Source organism: Harmonia axyridis, chromosome 1 (genome assembly GCF_914767665.1).
Source record: "Harmonia axyridis chromosome 1, icHarAxyr1.1, whole genome shotgun sequence".
NCBI lineage: Eukaryota > Metazoa > Arthropoda > Insecta > Coleoptera > Coccinellidae > Harmonia > Harmonia axyridis.
The window spans coordinates 82,406,265-82,429,938 of NC_059501.1; the positions used below are offsets into that span (position 1 = coordinate 82,406,265).

Genomic DNA, 23,674 nt, shown 5'->3' on the forward strand with positions numbered 1-23,674 from the left:
CAGAGAGCAGTTTGATATATTTCCCGTCCCGGAGTACTCTCCTTGGAGATCTAATCTGCCCCCGGATCGCACAGGAGAACCTCGTTAAGTGCATCTCTGGAGCGACTTTCATAAATGCTCCGATGTATTTTCTGGATGTTATTTGATGATGGCGGCATCAAAGAGGGCGGTGTACAATAGGGGGGAGGTGGGATGGTGGCTTAAACCAATTACTGCGATCTGTCTAACTTGAAGGTTTTGAGGATCTGAGATTTCTAGGATTTTGTGGTGGGATGGGGAAGGAGATGTTGTTGACGATTTGGAGGAAGATTAAGTAGGCTATGAGGTCGTATGGATGTTTTTTGCCAATATACGGTAAATAACATCTTATTTCTCCGAGGTCCGGAGTCACAAAGAGAGAAATAATTCATGGTTTATGGAGGCCACCTAACTATTAGGTCTATAGTTGATGATAAATGCGTGTAATATTTCAATTTTGAGCAATGAATGGTCTCAACCGATGAGGTTCGACTCACGGAAAAATTTTGTTCAAAAATTATGTGTACGAAATTTTTTTTTGGGAATTCAATATTTTCTAGAATTTTTTTTCTCCAAATTTCATTCCATTCGCCCGATAATATCTCTAGAAAAATTTCAAGGTCAGTTTACATTTTAAAGGTTTCATACCTAGGCTTTCAAAATTCATTGAATAATATTAATTTTTTGTTCACGCGAATATAACTTTTGGATGATGATAATTCCTACCCTGTAGAAGGTTCTCTAGAAAGGCTTAGTAGAAATAAAGTTATGCTACGATTATGATGCTGACAGAGATGAAAACTTTCATAGATTCGTACTGCTCTGAGGAAGATGGGATAGGGCCAAAGCAATTTGTTTCTGGTGGTAGAGCCATCCAGTAGGTAGCCTAAAAAGCGTGAAGCTACTAACCAGCTATGAGCTCCGTCGTTTCGTGGTTTCCCTCATAGCTCTGATTATGGAACTTAAGCTTGAAATAGTTTCCGAGAGGATTTGGTTGTCAGGTCTCCTCTCTTCGAATTTAATCTTCCACAAGGAGACGCTTCTTGACCCTGTTCTCGGCACAAGGGTCTTGCGACGACTAAGGCACATATTAGAGCATAGGTTTCACCTGGAGAGAAGAGTTCTTACCAGGAAGTTATAAGAGGGTAGTTGTCTAAATGTAGGCTTGCTTCCTTCTCGGCCATGGTTCTGTGCCTCTACTTTCTTCTTGATGGATCCAGCCGGCTGGCTGCTTTCCTTCTGCCTCGTCTTGCTAGCTACGCTTGAACCTGTCGCTTGAAGGAGTAGCCATTTGAGGATGTTTTTAGGGGTGGGTGAAGTATTGGCGAGAATGTGATGATTGGGGAAACATGGGATTGTTGAGCCACATTCTATAATCTTAGTTTCAGTGTCTACTCTACAAGCCCTCCCACCACGACAAGTGGCTGACCTCGAAAAATAACCTGAACTTAGCTTTTTTCCTCTTTGAAATGGAGGGAAATCAACCTTATGGACACCCAACAAATCTCGACAGCTTCTGTTGGATAGTGTGAACATACTCACTAAAAACCTCCATTGACACATCGTTGAGAAAGATTCCAAGGTCGCCAACCTTCTTCCGCGTGCTCAGTCTTGTTGTCGCTGGTTCACCAAGGGTTTGATATTCTAAGGCGCAATGTCCAGATTTTTTATACACTGTCCTGTCCTAATGGAGTATGAGATAGGGTAGAAGCAATCTGTTTCTGCTGGTAAAGTCATTCAGTAGGTAGCCTGAAAAATGTGGCATTTCCACTATAGCTCCAATTACGGAACTCGAGCCAGAGGTAGTTCTCCGCAGGGACTTGGTGGGCAAGCCTCCTTCCCTAGAATTAATTACAGGGAGAGGGAACGCCTCTTGACCCTGAGATCTGGCGACCTTTGCGAACTAGCAGGAATAAAACAAATCCCCAGTTCTCACAGCAAAGGATTCACCTTAGTTCGTGCCAGAAAATTATAAGCGTAGAGTTTTTTGAAGGGGTTTAGTGATTTTGATTTTGAGCAGTGGCGTTGAGCAGAGACCTAACATACTTTTTTGTTATCCTCGTTTCTTTAGAGGCATAAAAGACATAGTTACTCCTCGAATAGTGAACTGAGAATTACACTTCAGGTCCTAAATTGGAACCCGCAGAAACATAAGTAGCTCCTAATCTACGACATACTCACAGCCAAATGTTGACCTTTCCTGCTTCTTTCGTAGCCTCTTGTGTCTCGTTCTGCTAGACCTGTCAATGATTTTCACCTATCTTTATGGCCTCTGTCTGGTCGGTTCTGCGCCCCTATCTTCTCTCTGGTGAACCCAGCCGGCCGGCTGGCTGGCTGCTCTGCTTCTCTTCTCGTATTGCTCGTTTTGCTAGAACCTGTCGCTTGGAGGGGAAGAGATTTGAGGATGGTTTTAGGAGTGGGTGAGTTATTGGCAAGATTATTAGGTTATTGAGTCATGGGGAATGTAGCTAGCTGGGATTAGCCCCGCCACATTTTATACTCAGTCTTAGTTCAACTGTCTACTTTACAGCAGGCAGTTAGTACAAGCCCTTCCACTACGGTAAGGTGCTGAACTCGGGAGAGAAACTAACCAAACCTAAACTAACCTAACCTGAATAGCTTGTAACATTATGAATTATTATCCGAGAGGCTTTTTAAAAAGATAATATGTATATTTGACGTGAACCAGGTATCGAAAAATCTATACATGTATTGACCAGGAATGAAACATCCTATTTTCTAGCACCAGCGAGCAAAAATAGACGCTAAAGTCCGTCCGAAGCCCCAGAATGACCATAAACTCCATACGTCACCGAATTGAGAAAATAGTTGAGCGAGGAAAATGAGACGGACGCAACGAGCGACGAAATCGATATGACAAAGTTTTTCCCGAATCTGATGTATCCTCCGGAAGATTTCCCAAGACGGCCTTTCCGCGCCAGCGAGTGGATGTTTTTCCAGCGAACGGACGGGGCACGGCCCGCCTGATGAATAATTGGTAATATTGGAATAAATGCAGATTGCAAAATCGCGAACTTTCAGCTCTTTCGACGGCCTTTATCGACGAGAGGTTTTTCGGAGTTTTTCCTTATTAGTATGCCGGCGGAAACTCATTAGAAAGTTTGTTGTATAATCTGATTTCCGAAGGGTTTCTTGAGTGGCTATACGTCGAAGACTATACGTCGTGAATATCGGGAAGATTCGAGTTTGTGGGAGAGAAATCGAAGGAATTGTGGAAAACTCAATTTCGAAAGTAGTGGTAGTTTTAACTTCACCAAACCGATGCGGGTGATTGGTCGGATTGGAATGCGGATTTGAGAGCCAGATGTGGACTTTTCTCGTTGTCTCGGGAATTGAGTTTGGGTTATGTCAGCTGGAATCTTTATTCTTTTTTGAATGTTTAAGCAGCTACGGTTTTTCCGGTTTTGCCTGTTTAACTTTTCCCTGTCTTTCTCAACATTCATGCTTTCACTTTGAGCCAGTTCTTGTTCTTTCTTCCATCTCACTGTTGGAAATCTTTCACTGAATTATGTTTCATCTTGCAGGTTCTCTGCATTGTTGGTGTTAAAGGTTAATGGAGGAGGAGACGATTGATTACTGCTTGCTACTTGAAGGATAATAAGGAAGGATGAAGGAAATAATGAAATTTTGTATTTCTTCTTAAGGTCTTTCTGGTTCTATGGTGGTAAATGTTTATTCATTCGAAGATTTGCTCCTTACTTGATGAATGTACATTCGAAAAAAAAAATACTAATGGATTGTGTTAGATATTACTACTTCGAAGGCGATCATAATTCAGAAATTTGAAATTGGATTTGAGAGTGGTTCCATTACGTAGTCTACAGCTCGCCTTCCAGTTTCAGAGTTGTAATGAAGTCTAGTATCTGGGACACCTTCAAGAGGGCTCCGTCCCCACTTCTTATTTAGACATATAGGTATTTTTAATACTTTCCACTATATTTTCCATAGATCGTCTATGGTGATTATCGGTTTTACATCTGCTAAAAACATTCGTTGATCTTCAGTCATTGCAGCGAACCAATGAGAGAAAATGTTTTGTTCATTTTACTCCGAAATTTCAAATGTAATGATAGAATTTTCTTAACAGAAACAGAAATTCCATCATATTTGCATGAAAAAACCTGAAGGTCGCAAAGCGATAGCTTCAGGTGTTCTGAAGTTATAGCCGAAAAAAGATATACTTCAACTGATGCACTGAAAAACCAAATTGTGTCTTCTTTTGGCCATAACTTCAGAACGCCTGAAGCTATCGCTTTACGACCTTATGGCTTTTTTTTTAAATTTGTTGGGATTTCTGTTTCTGTCAGAACCTGAAGACACACTTTGGTTTTTCAGTGCATCAGTTGAAGCATATCTTCTTTCGGCCGTAACTTCAGAACGCCTAAAACTATCGCTTTGCGACATTCAGGTTTTTTCATGCAAATTTGATGGAACTTATGTTTCTGTTAAGTAAATCCTATCAATACATTTGAAATTTCGGAGTAAAATGAACAAAACAATGAATTTCTGACTTAGCGCCCCCTATCGAAAGCAGCAAAAACAAAATTTATCATGAGTATATTTTGTTCTCAATCAACAAGATATTTTCTCTCAGACGAGATCTAATTTGCTCAAAAATGTTGAGCCAAACTGAAGTCACAGGCATTTCAATCAGTCAGATTTCTCCTTTTCCCCTACCCTTATTTGATGTCGTTAAATCGAAAGTGACAATTCAAAAAGATAGAGAATTTTCCAAGTACTACAGTGATGATATTTTTTCTTCAACTTCAGATGAAACATTTTCGAGTAAATTTCATTTTTCTACTCTACGATAGCTAATTTCCAGTGTGTATTCTTGTACACTTTAGTGGTAAAAAAAAGTCTCTACGATGAGTGAATCTTGAGATATAGCCGCTTACCTTGCTTATTTGCCCACCCTGTACATAAAAGGAAATGCAATGAAATACAGGGGCAAAAAACTTTTTCGAGGTGTAAACTATTTTTGCTCGACCCAACTATGAAAGTATTAACAATTCGAATATCAAAAAATCTGCAATGAAATGAATCGAATGTCTATATCACAAATTTACAAAAATGAAATTTTGGATTTTAAACAAAACTAAATTTTATTATTTTGATGAATGAAAATTAAGGATAGCCATATATGCTTTTCAAATAATCGAAAAGTGTGCTTACATATCCTGAGTTTCCAAATAGATATTGCAAAAATGCGTGATGAAACTATTGAAGAAGCTGCTGGTAAAATGTGTTCCAAGGAAACTTGCAATCGAAAACGAGTCCAACGTTATCATTCAATACCGTTCCGGACTCACTTAATTACAGTCTTTGTGCTGAAAAAAAATAGAGCGATCTATCAGGAGAACAAACGCTCAAAAAAAAAAACGCGGTGCAAAATCCTTTCGGAATGATGAAATATCTCTTCTCGAAAATTCCTGTCTCCATCTACTTCCGATATCTGTAGCACAAAATCAAGATTCTTCCAATAATGCCCTTGAGACGCGAGACTGGAAGTTCATCAATTTGATGGCAGCAAACACAGAACAAGATCTCTCGGGGGGATCTCGTATAAATAAACGTTGCTCTTTCCTCGACAATCTATCCCGAGGAGAGGGACCAAAACGACCCCGCGAGGGGTATATTTAAACGGTAGCAAATAAATTGGAATTTCTGTTCAATTTTATTATCAGTTTTCGATCGGGATACGTCGGATGCAATGAGAACTTTGGATCCGGTAAGCCTCTGATAGATCTGTGTAGTTTTGTGGTTTGCTACTAATTGCCTCTTCGAAAATTGAAAATTGTCAGATCAAAGACTGAAGGGGTCAACGCCTTGGATATATTTCAGAACTATAGGGTTTTTCAATCGAATTGAGTCCAGTGTTCTGAATGTCAACGTGAAGTTATTTTAAAAGCGCGGGTACACAACGGGAGTAACTATGACTCTCTTAAAGAGCTAGAGAATAGATCGAACATCGAGGCACTGAGCTAGTCGATCGACTAATGCAGTTGACCGAAAGATCCAAGGATGCGATCAGAAAGAGGAGGAACATCCAGAATATCTTAAAATATTCGAAAGGTATAAACAGGAAAGGAATAATCGAGTTCTGTCCTCAGGTAACGTTAGTTCCACTCCACTACGTCCTGCTTCTGACTCTCAAGGAATAGACCTTGAAGATCCAGAAATTGCTGACGTTTCCTTTTAGGAAATTAACCTGGAAGAACTAGATCCAGTCAGACGCCATATCATATAAATCAGCCCACTGCTGGTGAGGGAAGACATTGAACTAGCCAAAACTGTCTGTTTGAGGACTCCAGGATACAAGACCTAAATTAATGAGTGGACCGCAAATCTGTTGTCCCAATTCTCGAAGCCACTCAGAAACCGAAGACGCATACTAAAGGATCAGCTGTCACCTAACTAGCCCAAAAAGAAAAAACGGGTCTACGATTATGCTCTAACCCAGAGGAAATACAACTCCAACCGTAGAGAACTAGCACAAGAGATCATCTTCTTCAACTCCCAGCGAGGGTGGTACTAAACAACTGAGACCATATGACGCTGAAATCAGAGAGGAATATGGGAGAATTTTGGGAGTCTCCTCGATCCCTGACGAGCATCCTATAGAGATAAAATCAGAGGGACATATTAACATATATGGACCCATTTCAGCGGAGGAAACTGCACGAATGATACTTAAGTGCCCACGAACATCACCTGGTCCTGACGGGATGACCAGAGATGACCAGAGAAAATACCGGGCATTCGAATTGAACTGCCTCATATATACCCAGTATATTCCTGACTGTATAAAGAAATCAAGAAATAGCCTGATTCCCAAGAATGCAGGAGATCCAACAAAGATAGATGGATGGAGACCTATCACCATATCGTCCATACTACTCAGGATGCTCAATCGCTTGATGGCAAGGCGATTGAAGGCTATCCCCCTCAATGAAAACCAAAGAGGGTTCTCCAAAATTGACGGCTGCTTTGCTAACAATCTTACCGTCCATACCATCATTAAACGGAAACGCAGGTCGGGCAGGAGCTTTTCGACCTACGAAAAGCCTTTGACACCGTTTCACATCACTCTGTGAAAAAAGCCCTACAGACATTCAGAGTTGATGATAAAACAACCAACTACGTCATGGAAAATCTGACTGGATGTGAGGTAACAATATCATCCTTGGGTCAAGAAGTTGCCACAGTTTCTGTGAAAAGAGGCCTAAAACAAGGCGATCATTTTTCTCCCGTCCTCTTCAATGCGGTGCTCGATGAATTGTTGGAAAAATTGACCGTTAAATGAGGGCTCACTCTCGGACAGTATAAAATATCAGCCCCTGACTATGCAGATGATAAATTACTTTTTGCAGACCAGATAGAGAGCGCACAAAGACTCCTCAAATGTTCCATCGACTTCTTTGAGAAGAAGGGACTCGCCCTAAACCCGACCAAGTGCGATAACTGTACGCACTCTCCCCTCCAAGAAAAAGTTTTTCGTGATCACCATTCCCTTTTTTTATATCAATGGCCAAACCATTAAACCGGTAGGAGTGGAAGATACCTTCAAGTCTTTACTCACTATCGTAAGTGTCTTTCAGGCAGAGATACTTGCAATAGAAATATGTGTGACAATTAAATGTAACATATGTGATATAGCATTACATTCTGATAGTCAGGTTGAAATCAGAGCACTGAGCTACCACATCTTCGATTTCAAGATGGTATTGAAGTGCTGGAGAGAACTCTACGAAATAGGCAAGAAGAACAAGATATTTTTCTACAATTGCTATGGAAAGTAGCGTATTCTTCATAGATTACTCAATTTCAAAACTATGTATTGCTCATAATGTGGGAAATATTATTCCCCACGGTACTTTGCCGACACCTTGTTTGGTAGAAATGAAATTGGGCTTTTGAGTCTTTTCTATGGAAACGCAATAAATTAGCACATACTGTCAACAAAGGTCATTTTGATTGAAATCAAGTCCATTACTTGAATTATTGAAACTTGTGCAGTTGTAGGAAAAGTATAGTGTGCAACATGTGGAGAAAGTCCTTTTCTCGCTCGTGTGTTTGCAGCACTCGCCTTTTAGGCTCGTGCCACAAACTTCCACACTCGCGAGAAAACTTGGACTTTTCCACTTGTTACACAATATACTAGTCTAGGTGTGTTGAACTCTCGAGATGAATTTGAAATTATTTCAAGACTTCATTTTATACTATCTTGTTTCATTCAATTTTCATCATCTCAATCTTTCTACCCTCTAGAGTGATACTAATTATTGCGGCTTCTGTCTTGGGCCAAGTGTATTGCCTCGTGTACCGAATGTCTGGTCATTTCCTTCAACTTGTCGGTTCATCTCATTGGAGATCTGCCTCTAGGTCTCGTTCCATCGACTTTACCCTCAACCACCAGATTTTCCATCTACCCTGTTTTTCTGGCAATGTGTCCGAAGTATCTGAGATACGCTTCGTTGATCCGGTCCATCAGATGTTTTTCGATTTTCAATTCTTGTAGAACAGAAATGTTTGTTCTATGTTCCACCCATGACACCCTAAGGATTCTTCTGTATACCCATAGTTCGAAGGCCTCAATTTTTTTCCGATTTATTCTCTTGAGCGTCCATATTTCACAAGAATAGACCGCAATTGGAAAGATCAAGTAGTTTGTCAGCATTACTTTCACAGCTTTTCTAATTGTTTGGTCTTTCCATATTTTTGTAGGTTAGGTTGTTGCAGGCCTGGCTATTGCCAATCTTCTTTTCATATCCCCTGAAAGTAACATCCGTGAAATCAAATTCAACTTAATTATGAACAGCGCTCACTATAAAGGACTAAGACAACCTTAAAACTATTACAACATCGATAAAATGCCTCACAGTCGGAGGAGCAGCGGAAGGTTTTGCTGGACCACTGTCGAAAATCAAATTCTTCACCCGGACCCTTCATTCGAAGTGAACTTCCGGGTCCTACACGAATTCAAGAGATTCCAACAATTCCATTCATACATTACCCTCGACAACGTCGGAAAGACATCTTCGGGAAACTCAATATATTGTAAACTTGAACAATACCGATGCCGCCCGCTGTTTACACCCCTTCCCATCGTCCTTCGGGGGACGATCAAGTTTACGCTTTGTAATTATTTCATTAAAGTCTCCCGACGCGATGGAGTTGTTGAAGTTTCACTTAATTTCATCGGGCAATAGCTGCCTTCCCCACTTAGTTTATTGTATGACACCGCTATGGCACTGCGGTCGCAATTACTACTAGACTTGAAAAAGGAGGTGTTTATTGTTGCTTGAAATTGCCGAGAATTCAATTATAAGTTCTGCCGTTGTCGCAGGACCCTCTATATTGTCTTATTCGTTTTCCTTTTTTCGTTTGATGTGTTTTAACATGACGTATAATGAGCCGGTAAGCTCTATCCATAGAAAAACCACATTCAACATTTCGAAAGATTTTTTTAGCTGATTTGGAATATTGTTTGACTTTATTTTCATTCTCCGTGTATATTCTGAATCTGATTTCAATTGAAGAACAATTTATGATTGTAATCATTTGTTCGTGAGGCGTCAGGGATTTTCGAGATTTTAACACTTCCTGGAATGAATTTGTTTGTGCCAGAGTTAGTTCGGAGCTTAGACTAATAAACATAGCTAGAGGGAGAATATGTCATTTTCAGTAAGCAAATTTTGTCCCCAACATGAAACATGAACTATCAAATATGACATGAAGCGCGCGAAAATGAAAACATATCAGTAATATGATATTCAACTCAATTTGCGAGTTTCTCCACAAAAATCGATTATGTCCCATATAATATCAACGTTTCATATGAACTCAAAATATATTGCTATAAATACCTTAATATATCAGAAATTTAGGAAACAACAACTTCAAGCGCGCCAAACGACGTGAAACAACCGATGAAACTAGGGGAGCAACAGCATCCAAATCTTGGATTTCAGCAGGTAGAAAATAATAAATATTCTGTTTATTATAAATTCAAGAATTAGGAAAAATAGCGTATTCCAAATATTTAAATTTACATATTTAATCGGTCAAATATTTATATTAATTTCATTCAATATAATACATATTCATAATGATATAGCAAAATTGTGGATTTGAAAATATATCATAATCCGACAAAGTAATCTAACTATGTTGGGTGCATGTGAAAATTGCGCATACTTTCTCTATCTATATTTATTACTCTATGGTTAGAAACATTGAATTCATTCGGTGTCTGTGTCAACTTGTTGGAATTCGATATTTATAATTTCGTCACTGTTTTATTTGGGTTCATTACTCAATTTGTATAGTTTTTTTTCGAAACTATTACTATCCTGTTTTGGAGTATTAATAGAAAATTTTTGCGGAAGAACTTGGAAGAAATTGGTGAGATGAGTTTTATGTTGAAAACTGAACAATAAAATAGAATACAGAATAAAGAATATATAACTGAGAGTTTGGGTGATTATTCTGTAATAATAAAATAATTTCAATATACAGGATGCGGCAGAGCCGATTGACGAGTTTTGACAGGTCATTTCTCGGGATGTGGTGGGGACAATTAGGTGCGGAAGGGGTCTCTGTGTTCCTTAGAGTCAGAAGTTTTCAGTCAGCACCATGGTTTGGACCGGAGTACATCAAGGCTTTGCCGTTCGCATGTTTTACGAAGATAACCGACCCAGCGGGTATTTCGGCGCCATTTCAGTATTTCTATCAACGTTTCAGTCTCCTCTGCAAACACTCCATTCATCTAAAGTCACAGTTTGGTGTGCTGTGTCGCAATTCGGAGTGATAGGCCCTTATTTCTTCGAGGAGGAAAATGTCACCGTCACAGTAACTCCATAGCGTTATGTGTCAATGCTGGAAACCTTCCTATAGCTTGAATTGGAAGAACTTGCTGAAGAACACCATCTGGATGACATCTGGTTCCAACAATATGGCGCTACAGCCCACACAGCTTGAACATCATTAGCTGTTTTGAGACAGATGTTCCCAGGTAGACTGGTCTCACTAAGAGGGGATGTGGGTTGGCCAGCGCGCTGACCAGATTTGAGATTTTCTTTGGAACCACCTTGAAGATAAGGTCTTCAAACATTGTCCACACACCCTCCAGAACTCAAGCAGCGAATAACCGAAGAAATCCGGCCATACCGCTCGAGATATGCCGAAAAGCTGTCGAAAACTTACAAAATCGACTACATCAGTATGTCGCTGCTGACGGCCGCCATCTTAGTGATATCGTTTTCAAAACTTGAGCAAAAAAACTTTATTCCTCACTGCTTCGAGAGAAAAAACTGTTTGTCTCTAATTTTCACCATTTTTTTTCAAATAGCCCTTTGAAACCCATCAGTCGGCTCTGCCGCACACCTATTCCACAATTTTTGAAAACTGATTCGAACATATCGTATGCATTTTTAAGAAACTCATTGGCAGTATTGGCTTTTGGGGAAAATATATCAATATCAAAACCCTCGAAACGTCGAAGATAATACTCATGTGATACCAATCAGTTATTGAAAATGAACTAAAGTTGTACATGATGCCGACGAATCCTTGTTAACTCCTCGTCCCGAACTGAAGTGATCAGTTTCACCTGTAATCCTCACAATAACTCCGAGGTAACGTCTAATTAACATCTCACCTAATCAAACGTTCAATCAACAACACTAAGCTTTCAAAATTCGATAGTCAAGATTCATCCACGTCAAACCCGTTGGTCTCGATCCTGCCGACAATTACTTCCCAGAGCTGTCGATATCACAACAACACGATCGGACACCTTCATCATGAATTAGGTCCAGGACCTTCAGCCCGATACTGTGTACATAATGCTCGGAGATTAGATTCGGCATTTGGGGATTCGATCTTGAGAATCCCAATTACAATCTGCGAAACAACGTCGTCCTGATTTTGGTGTCGAAGGATTGAGTTAGGTGCATGATTTCGTAAATAACAGAAAAATTAATGGAATCCACATCTTCTTGCGATGTTGTACCACGAAAGGTTAAAATGTGGTATTTATATCACTCTTTTTTTTTAAATCTATCGATAAAGTGAATTTCCTTCTTTTGGCAAAAAAATTTTCAAAATTGAAGGCGATTTATTTGTTATTCATTGCCAGGTATTCTCTTGTTTCATTGGTACTGATTTTAAAATATTCAGCACCCATGACTTGCAAGTTGCCACTTATTGTACTCTTCATGTAATACTGCATATTATGTGATTACCAAAATTGATCTGTTATCAACACACTCATCCTCATCATCATCATCATTCAGCCCTAAACCGTCCACTGCGGGACATAGGCCTCCCCAAGGCATTTTCATCTTTCTCTATTCTGTGCGGCTTCCATACAATTGGTGTGGATTCTTTTCAAGTCATCGGTGTATCTGGTTGGAGGTCGGCCTCGGCTTCGTTTGTCTGCTCTTGGTTGCCATTCCAGAATTTTCCTCGTCCACCTTCCGTCGTTAGATCATGCAACATGTCCTGCCCACCTCCACTTAGCTCTCACACACTAGTATTTGGCAAATTCCTTATCGAAACATCTCCGATCAGGATCTTCTACTCAGTTGTAATTTTTTTCGTCAGATTTTTTCCTAAATATCCTCTGAAAAGCCTACTTGACTCCCATCTCATACAGATCTGAGATATCTTTCCACCAGCGTTGACAAGGAATGTGGCTGACGATTTTCTGGTACAATGCCACACTAGCCACAAAATGGCTCTGGCCCGATGAAAGGGATTCCAGACACAAAAACTCACAGAAAAAGATATCCTGCAATTATATCCAATAGTAACATTTATTATGTAGTAAATGTTAAACTAGTAACATTTACTATGCAGCAAATGTTACTAGTGCATATAACTGCAAGATATCTTTTTTTGTTAGTTTTTGTGTCTGGAATCCTTTTCATCGGGCCAGAGCCATTTTGTAGCTTCCCTCCAGAAATCAAGCGATGGAAGTTAAGGAATGTAAACAAAAGAGGAAGCTTGATTTCTGCCGGACGTTCAATGATCAAAATCAGGCCACTTCTCTCCTACCCGACGAGATAGACTAGAAAAGGTCTTCCTGTCATGTGAGCTATCATCTGAAAAACATGGGAAAAGCGCTAGAAGACACATGCGCCCAAACCCTTGCTATGCGAATGTGAAACTTTTTACCGTGAAAAGGTTTCAACATCTTCGCTCTTGGTTTTTGAAGTCTTACAGAGAGATGAATGTAGCCCTCAGAAAGGTGATAAAGTTCATTGAGACACTATAGCCTGACTGTTAAGCAGGGAGGCCATGCACAATAAATCTTTAGGTCGGAGGATCTTTCGCCCCTCGTCTAATCTAATCTAGTCTTTTTATCTGAAATAATCAATTATCTTGTTGAATCATTAATTCTATAAGATCCGCAAGTTCCAATTAATAAAGCAACTCTGATCATCAAAAAATTCCTCTTCTAGGGATCTACAAATGAATTGATTAACTTTTTCTTCCGTGAATCTTTTACCTCTGTATCCAATTTTTTTTTTCTCTTCACGAATATTTTACATGCAGCTTATTTATCAATTTCCACAATTTCATTTGATTTCAAACAAGCTCGTTACACAGAATTTTTTAGCCATATAGATGAAGGTGCATATTTTTTGCCCTTCAGTGAAACGCGCTGAATTGAATTATCTTTTTCAGTCTTCTTTAGATCATTAAGATATGGAGAAGGGCTTCCGACCCTACCAGCGTTTCATCTGAATAATTCTCAGCAACCCATATAGAAACATCCTCGAGAAGGAAATAGCGACGATAAATTCTTAAGCCTCGTACCCACCAACTACCTTGAAAAAAAAATCGACAAATCCGTCTGAACGATTCCCTTCCTCCCGAACTTCAGATAGCTCATAATGAATTTTAATAATTCCATAGAGAGAGAGAGAACTCTGAAACACCTGCCTGCTCAGCGCTTATATGTGAACAAGGAACAATGTTTAATAAATGAACCTGAGTTTCCTCTTTGCTTTCGTTGCTCCCGTGGGAGCTTGGCTCTAAAACCTCAATTCTAGCCTGATATATCTCTCCGTATTTCGGACTATAATAAATGGCGGTATTTCATGCATCGGGATTATTGTAGAGCTTAACAGGCCTCGAGTGTTAGCTGTCTGCGTCCGACAATAACTTATGCGAGGCGTATATGCGAAAATCTGCATTTAAGACGAGGTCGAGTGAGCTTCGTGATAAGCACGGGTATTGGAATTCGAAATTTTGACTTCAAAGGTTGCTTTAAGGTATTCAGGTACTCGACAGGTGATGTGGCAGATTGAGGATTAGATGGGGAAGACAAAGACATTGCGAGTCAATGTCTCATGGTATATGAAGGATGCAACATAAGGAATTGGAAATATTTCAACTATAGATTATTGAGCATGATATATGAAAGTTAAAACTAAATCACTTGTTTGTGATGAAGGGTGTCTCATTTATCATCATTAAATTATAGGGAAAGTTTGAGGACACATCCTTCAAGGAGGAGAGCTAACCGAGAACACGTGTTTTGGGCAGAAGGTCCTCTTCAGAAACAGTGTTGGGATGAGTAACTTTTGGTGTAAAACAACAAACATATAGAGTCAGCAACAGAAGCCAACCGATCATTTATGGTTTTGATAGATAGACCCTACGGTCTACAGGGCAACAACCAACATCACCACGTAGGCAGCTATGGCTACCTGCGTAATATCTGAGTCCAGGAATGAACATAAAAAGCGAAAGGATGCGGGGAATTCAATTCTAAGAACAAGTTCAAGGACACATCCGCCAAGGAGAAGACTAGCCGTAGACACGTGTTTCAGGCCTTAAGCCCTCATCAATATGGTGAAAAAAATTTGGAATGAGCAACATAATGAGGGTCTAAAGCCCGAAACACGTGTCTTCGGTTAGCGCTTCTCCTTGAGGGATGTGTACTTAAACTTTTCTTTACTGCTTTTTGGATGATATTGATAAAAAGTGGAAAAAGCTAGAGCCATATTTCCTAAAATGAAAAAGATATTCTGTGGGCGAGATCTGAGCCTAAAACTTATAATTCGCCTTGTGAAATGTTACGTGCTGTCAATTCTTTTCTACGGAATGGAAGCGTGGACATTGAAGAAGATTGATATCAGAGAAGGATAGAAGCATTTGAGATGTGGATGTACCGTAGGATACTGAGAGTATCGTGGACGGAGAGAGTGACGAAAGTGTAGATCTTGCGGAGAATGCAGGAAGAGAAAGAATTGGTACTGACTATTAAAAAGCGCAAACTGCAATACCTGGGACATATTATGAGGGGAGATAGATACCAGTTGCTGCAGCTTATTGTCCAGGAAAAGATAATGGGCAAAAGATCCATAGGAAGAAGAAGAAACTCATGGTTGAAGATTTCGAGAGAATAAAACAATTGCAACAACTGCCAATTGTTTAGATCTGCAGTATCGAGAATAGGCATAGCTTTGATAATAGTCAAACTTCGGAACGAAGACGGCACTTGAAGAAGAAGAAGATAAATAGTATAAAGGGTTAGAACTGTTTAGAGGGGCACTACAAGGATATCGAAAACCGTTAGAGATACAGAGTAGCTAAAATTGAAGAAAAATTGCGTTATTTAAGGATTAGTGTGGTTGTGTTAACAGATCCAAAATATCTCCAATGGTTCTCGAGATATCTCGGAAAAAATGAGAATCTAGATTTTTTTTCTGTATAACTCATTTGTTTCTGGAGATAACTCCACGAAATTTGGTTTGTAGTCATTATTCAATATAGAGATTCTAATGGTGTCGTCAGATTTCACTGTTTTCAATTGTTCCAGAGACGCGGTAGTGAACGACGCAAACTTCAATTCGTTTATCGAACAACAGAAATATATTTAATTGAAAAAAATAATACCAATTTTATCTATCGCAACTATTCGTCTCAACCAATACTAGACTTGGACTCTGGATCTCGAAATATAAAATATCATCAGCGGTAATATCCCATCCTGTTTTTCTCTCTTCTCCGATCGAACCGCAATTTCTTTGACGACGCCAACCTAGACTTGGAAGCTAAATCCGGAAAATTCTGTTGTTATTCTAGGATTGATCCTCGTGAAACGGCAAACGGAAGAAAACGGTGGAGTTTTTGATTAAGACAGCCCCAGGGAAATCTTGCCCGAAGTCGACTTTCATAATTAACGTTCATTTCTGTGGACAATGTCGAGAAATGAGTGGGGGGGGAAATGTTTCGAGACTCCCACAGATTCGAGTCTTATACGTGAAGAGGTATCGAATGAAGAATAGGAGACCCTACATTTGAGTGCGATTTTATAGAAGAGAAATGAGGATAGCGTTGACGTGAAATTGGGAGCTTTTGAGCGTTCGATCATTCAGTTTGAAATTTCGCATGGAGCTTGAAATTGCTCTTTCAAAACAACATCCAAAATCTCAACACCGTTGGTTTCATGGTCACGGATATTTTAGTTAGTTTTTCTTCCAAAAACATATCAATTTTTTATTTGGCTCAGATTGAACGATCAACATGTAATTTTGAAAGTGGCTCAAAATTCCAAACTTGAGACATTGTGACGATGGTAGTAGGGTTGTCGATTGGGAGAATGAGTGCTCGAAAAATTTTTCAGGTGCGATCGAAATTCGGCTAATCGGGGATCGTCAATTCTGGCACCGCTCACCGATTCTTCGTAGAGCTCCTTGTTTCGAGGAAATTCGAACTCGAAATTTGGGAAAAAATTGATTTTCCATACAGAAATCGTTATTTCTCCCTAATTATTCGTCAGGGACCCCTCAAATACAAACGTTTTTTGAACATCTAGTTCTGATCTAGAATATGGTAAGGTTTCAAGGGCGTAGCTTACGTCCAGAAGAAGTTGCAGCCTCGGGAATTTCATCCATTTTTTTTTCGAAAATTTCAGATTTTTTCTCTTATTTTCTGAAATAATGTACTTATCGCCAAACTGCAAGCATTTTCCAGATTTACATAGTCGAATCAATCAATAAAAAGGTACAATTGTCCCATGAAAGAATATGAAAAGGGTTAGGTATGGGAAATTTTACGAAAATTTTTCGATACAAAATTTTTCAGGTGAAATAGAAATTCGGCTAATTAGGGATCGTCAATTATGGCACCGCTCACCTATTTTGCGTAGAGCCCACAGTTTTGAAATATTTCGAACTCGAAATTAGGGAGAAAACTGAAAAAATTGAATTTCCACCCAAAAATCGTTATATCTCCTGAATTATCCGTCACAGACACCTCAAATACGAACGTTTTTTGAAAATCTAGTTCTGATCTAAAATATAGTGAAGTTTCAAAGTAGTAGCTTACGTCCTGGAGAAGTTGCAGCCTCAGGAATTTCAGATTTTATCCATACTGTTTCAAATAATATAATAGAAATAATAATGAAAAGAAAAGCAGGAGAACTACTATTAACTGAGAGTTGAAAAACTAATATTTCTGGATATATGATAGAGCTTGAGATGGAATATTGTAAATAATCTTACTGGGAGATCAAGTGGTGGCCAAAATGATGTCACCTTACATCTAAATGGGATTATGTGTAGCGATTCAAGTCAGTTAGCTAGTATTTTTGCTGAACATTTTTCCACAATTGCTGCTTCGAAATTGATGGTTCGTTATGGAGATCAGTTATCACAATCTTGCACATTGACTCCTTTGGTGAACAGTAGTTTTTTTTTCAATCCTGTTTCTAAAATCGAAGTTGAGGATGCCATTAAAGTTTTAAAAAATAAAAAAAGCGTCGGTATCGATTTCATATCTGCTAAAGTTTTGAAGGTCGCAAGCCAAATTATTAGTGAATACTTCGCATATCTCATCAATGCTTCAATCACAACGGGAAGGTTCCCAAATGTTCTTAAGAAATCCATAGTGATCCCAGTATTAAAAAAGAGCAATCTGAATGACATAATGAATTTTAGACCAATATCCATTTTGAGCGTGTTTTCCAAAGTATTCGAAAAAATAGTTTTCACCAGGATGATGTGTTTTCTGAATAGATTTAACATAATCCATCCTGCTCAGCACGGTTTCAGGAGCGGTCATTCAACCCAATCAGCTGCTGTAAATTTTTTCGAATCCGTTTACGAGTGTTTGGATAGGAACCTGTCCGTGGCAGGTCTATTTTTTGACTTATCTTCGGCTTTTGATACACTTTCTTTCGAGTTCATACTCGAAAAGTGCTATAATTTGGGCTTTAGGGGCGTATTCCTGGACTGGTTGCATAGTTACCTAAATGAAAGAACTATGACTGTTAAAGTAGGATCTACTCATTCTGAAAGTCACGATATTGGTCTTGGAGTTCCTCAGAGATCCGTGCTAGGACCCCTTTTATTTATATTATTTATAAATGATTTGCCTATAAAATTAGCTTCTTTCTTAATAACGCTATTTGCTGATGATGCGTCTGTAGTGGTTTCTGGCGGGAATCCTGAGGAACTTCGGAGTACCTGTGAATGTATTATGTGGGAATTTGTAAACTGGTGCCGCTCAAACAATTTGATGGTGAACGTTGATAAAACTGTATGCGTTTACTTCTCTATAAAAAATAATGAAGTTAGTACCTTTAGTTTGAAATGTGGGGATAACACTATCACAACATCAGAAACAACTAAATTTCTTGGAATCCATGTGGACAGAAATTTAAGATGGACTACTCATATTGACGTGTTATGTAAAAAATTAAACAGTTCAGTGTTTGCAATCGCTAGAATTAGGAATGTTTTACCTAGGTCCTCTGTAATGAGTGTATACTACAGCCTGGTATATAGCCATCTGTCTTATAACATTTTGCTCTGGGGAAGTAGCCCCGACTTCTCCAGAGTTTTTGTAGCTCAGAAACGAGTATTACGTACAATATTCAACCTCAATATGTTAGCGTCTTGTAAGCCAGTCTTTATTGGGAATGGAATCTTAACCCTACCCTCGATATACATTTTCAAATGCTTACTATACGCAAAGGAAAATGAAGACAAATGGATGAAATTATCAAGTCATCATAATTATGTAACTAGAAATACGCAAATTTTTCTATTACCTAAACATAGGACTCATAAATTTGAATGCTCTCCATTGTACCGAAGTATTAAGTTATACAATCATTTGCCACCATCTGTGAAGTCTTTGAATTTAAAATTGTTCAAAAAAGAAATCAAGAACCTCCTCTTAAAAAAAGGTTTCTATTCTGTAAATGAGTATTTATGTGACTTCTTAGTTGTTTAGTTTTCTTATTGTGACCTGTCCTATACACCATGTAGTGTCTTAAAGGATTAAATAAAATATTATTATTATTATTATTAGCTTTGACTCCACTTAATATGTCCCAGGACTAACAAGGGCTTTTTTTTTGAGAACTCAACTTCATTAGTCAACATTATCACCTTCGAAAATGATACATTTACTCCAATGCTTCTCTAATTTTTTAATACCTTTTCTTCAGAAGGATTCATCTTTTCTTTCGAACTTCGACAATCACTTCTTCATTAGAGTCAAATTCCTTTTTCTGGAGCAACTGTATTATATTACAGCAAACAATCGAGAGTCCCCAAGCCAATATAGTTAGTTCAATTCATTTTGGGAAGTTAAAGTTTTGACAAAAATACAGACGCATATTAGACAAAAAATAGATCAACATTTGAAAAGATCATGCTAGATTGCTTCAAAAATATTTCGTGGAAAACAGATCATGAGCCTATTCAATATTCAATATCTATTCGGGAATAATCTTCTCGGGATCCTCATCAATGTATCCCTCTGGTTGGAATCGAAGCAGCAACACCCGAAAAGCCGACAATAGTGAGGATATTGAGCATGGTAGTTTAGAAGGATTATGGAGGTGAATTAAGAGGATCGCTTATTGCAATATCGACCCCTAGAAACGATACAGATTATAATTACTGCTGAATACAAAAGAGGGACTCTATTCTTCTTCAACGATATTAGGGTATACCGTGATTCTTCAGTTCCAGAAACGGACTAAGAATTACTCCAGTAGAATGGTTTGAAGCGTTTCAAATGAACTTGGAACGACGAAGGTTATTATTTTTTTATGCTAGTTGTTGATTCCAGCTTGAAGTAGACTTGTTTGAAGCTATGAAATGTCACGATGTGAATGGTATCGATTTTGAAGAATATACTCCTTTGTTGCAATTTTCTAAAGTGGAATCCCAACGACTGTTTAACCTTGTTTTATTCAATTAGGATTTCCTATCGGACCGAAGTGAATAATTAGATTCTGGACAAGAAATTTAATTAGATTTTACTCCCAGTAAGCATCCAAATAGAAAGCCGAAGATTCAACACTGAAGATAGGGAAAATATGCGGAGCAATAATTAAATGCTTCTTTCCTGAGCAAGATGGAAAGACATTCTTAAAAAAATAGTATCTGCTTTAGTTTTGACTCCTTTATGTTTCCTGGATATTGGACCAGTTTAGTGATGTTGATAATACTATATTTGACACGAAAGAATTAAAATATAGAGCAAAACTGATAAATCAGTGAAAAAATCCATCAATAAATGACTGAGAAATAGATTATTTAAATTTACGTATTTTAGCGCGGAACGTCTTTGGTCTGTGACGTCACGGCACTTGCCTGTGATCGCTACACCATAAATTACGTTTGAATACTTAGCCGCGCCAAGGCTCTCGCGCCGTTTGTAGTTGTACACTGTAGTTTTAACTCGAGTTTTGTTTTTATGTCACCATAATGAAAGAAGGTTTCGTGAAAGGACAAAGTGACAATTTGCCTAAAATAGATATATTCACAGTGATGGAGTTTTTTTCTTCAAATCCATCTTATGTCAGTGCTGAAATAAAAGGAGTTAAACTTTTCAAGTAAGTATCTACTTTTGAGTTTGCTTAGTCATGGTTCAACTCATAACGATGATTTACTAAAAAAACGTTTCAGTTTGTAGTTGAGTACTGGTTGTTGAAGTCTATCAATGGCAAAACATATTTATGTGGGGAGTGAAAAGTAAAAAGAAAAAAAAGTAATTTATATGTTTGTATATAGTAAGTTATTTCAGTCATCGTGTAATGAACAGAACACGACACGAACGGCACAAGTGATTGTACACCAATGAATACTTAAGCATTCTGCGAATACCAGTCGTCTAGTGTGTGACGTCACGCCACTTACAAGTACTATGAAATTATTCTTCCAAGCGCAACTTCAAAGTCCCATAACTTTTTCATTTCTAGAGATATTTCAATGATTCTTCCACATTTTTGTTTCATTTTACTTAAATTTTTAGAATTAATCCTTAACAAAAAAATGAAAACTAGTCCATTTTGGAGAATACTCAATATTTCAAAAGTTAAAAATGCGGTTGGGTTGATATTTTTGTGAATGACAAGGTCAACTTTCATCTTCAGAAAAGGTGCAATTGGCGCATGAATGAACAAGCGCTTGAAAGCTCCTGACTTCACGTCAGGGGTTTTTTTATCTTTGTATTTTAGTAAATTATATCGGTAGTTTCTGATGATGATGATTATGCGAGAGGAGCGTCTCGACGGACGACTCGAAAAAAAACACCGGAAACCGCGAAAATTGCAGTTTCGCCCAAGTCTATGGCCGATGCGGGAATGCAACTGTTCCCGAAGACGGGGGCGCAGGTGCGGGCGGCGCCGCGACGTTCGGCGTCGTCCCGGGATCCACTGTCGCGGCCACAGTCATCCCGATCGCTTCTTCCGTCGTCGGAACCAGAGGCGTCGAATTCCGTCATCCGAGAGGAGATCGCGCGCAACGTCCGAACTTGCGGTTTCGACGTCCCGTCGCGACGTTGGTGACGAGTGAGTAAAGTTCAGGTGTGGGTTAGGTAGACACAGTGGCACAGTTGGTGGATGCCGATGGATTAACGTTTCTCGAGGTTTTCCGGTGTTATCGAAGGTAGAATTGAAGTTTTTTTTATGTCTAGCGTTTTGAATGGGTTTAATTGTTGGAAACTTCGTCCACCGACAAAAATGAAAAAAGAAAGAATTGAGCTTTATTGAAGTTGTTTTTTTTTGTGCCGGAATAGTTTTTAATTACTCAAGTGAAGAAGGCATTGATATTCTTCTAAGAGTTCAAAATCCAAAAACAGGCCTTGAAGTGACGGATGTTAGAAAGAGCTTTCTCTAATTCTGTGGTTATTCCGTTCATTCTTCCACATCTTGTAGAACAAAATCGTGCGAGAATATTTCAGAAACGAACAGTTTTCATGGTTATATTTTATCATTATATGTTGGTACTCCGAACTTTCCGCCACGGCTTTATGTGTCAATTCATCAATTTGCCTTAAAGAAATTAGTTTTGCCAAACATTATTTTTTAATGCAAAAATCACTAAATAATATTTATGGAAATATTTCATTAATTTCAATAAAAATGCAATGAATTCGAGAAAATGATGTATAATACTCGTACAGAAGGCTCAATCTACCACTCGTTCATTCAAAAACTCGCCACTTCGTGGCTCGTTTTTGAATTTTAAACTCGTGGAAGAATATCGATGCCTTCTGCACTTGTATTATAAAGAACTATTTATTATTCAAGTGAAGAAGGCATTGATATTCTTCTACGAGTTCAAAATCCAAAAACAGGCCATGAAGTGACGGGTGTAAGAAAGAGCTTTCTCTACTAGTATTACACATTATTTTCTCTGATTCATTGAAATTAATAGGTTTTTTCCATAAATATCGTTTAGTAATTTTTGCATTAAAAAACGTTGGTTGGCAGAAATGTTTTATTATCACAAATTAGCCAGACAATAGATGAATCCGTGACACAAGAGTTCTCAACCAACTTTTAATAATGAAACCTGTGTGAAAATGAGATATTTCCGTACAATTTTGTTCTACAAGTTATGGCAGAATTATGGCATAATGAACGGATTTGTCATATGATTAAAGAATATTTCTCATGTCCTATTCGCCTTCATTTTTTATGAAAATCCTCAGGATCTATAAGTTTTATCGACCTAGGCGGATCTGTCTGCTGCTTTGACCTATCGGCTCTATAAATCTTTTATTTAGGTAGATCTAGTATGAGCATTAGACAATAGCGAACACCTATCTACTAAATAAATAAATAAATAAATAAATAAAATTATTATTTATTTAGTAGACTATTGTCTAATGCTCATTCATATAGACTGGATCTTATTTTGAAGGTATTAGAGCGAGTGAAATTTGATGCAGATTTGTTTTTTTTCGCTTTGATCTTTACACCTTGAAAATTTGTGTTACTTTTTATAGGTTTGAGAATCATATAAAAGTCGATTCTAAAAAATGCACTACGAAATGAAGAGTTTTCCAATAAGCGAAAGGTTTCATTTTGAAATTGAAAAAAAACCTACATTTTAGAAAAAATCAAAGGATGTTCATTTCATTGTGAAGAGGAAGGTACGCCATTAATGATGAAAATGATATCAGGCAAATAGATGCCATGGCTACGGTTCCAGCAACGTATCCCATTTATGACCCATTGGCACACTATCCTTGATAACACGAATTTCGTTTTTTGGGTAATTGAATCGATTGTGGAGCATTAGAATGGATCTTATCTTTCGAGTTTTCCCAAAAATGTCTAGAGCTTTCAAATAACAAGATCGGGGTG

General features: G+C 38.3%; 1 protein-coding gene across 1 annotated transcript in view; it reads left to right on the top strand.

The window, feature by feature from the left end:
- The first annotated feature begins 21,728 nt into the window (after positions 1 to 21,728).
- The window catches only part of LOC123684717 (zwei Ig domain protein zig-8-like), a 275,727-nt gene continuing 273,781 nt past the window's right edge, over positions 21,729 to 23,674 (top strand). Inside the window, exon 1 of the mRNA XM_045624097.1 lies at positions 21,729 to 21,968. The gene's annotated coding sequence lies outside the window, so the exon portion shown is untranslated. The remainder of the gene's footprint in view (positions 21,969 to 23,674) is intronic.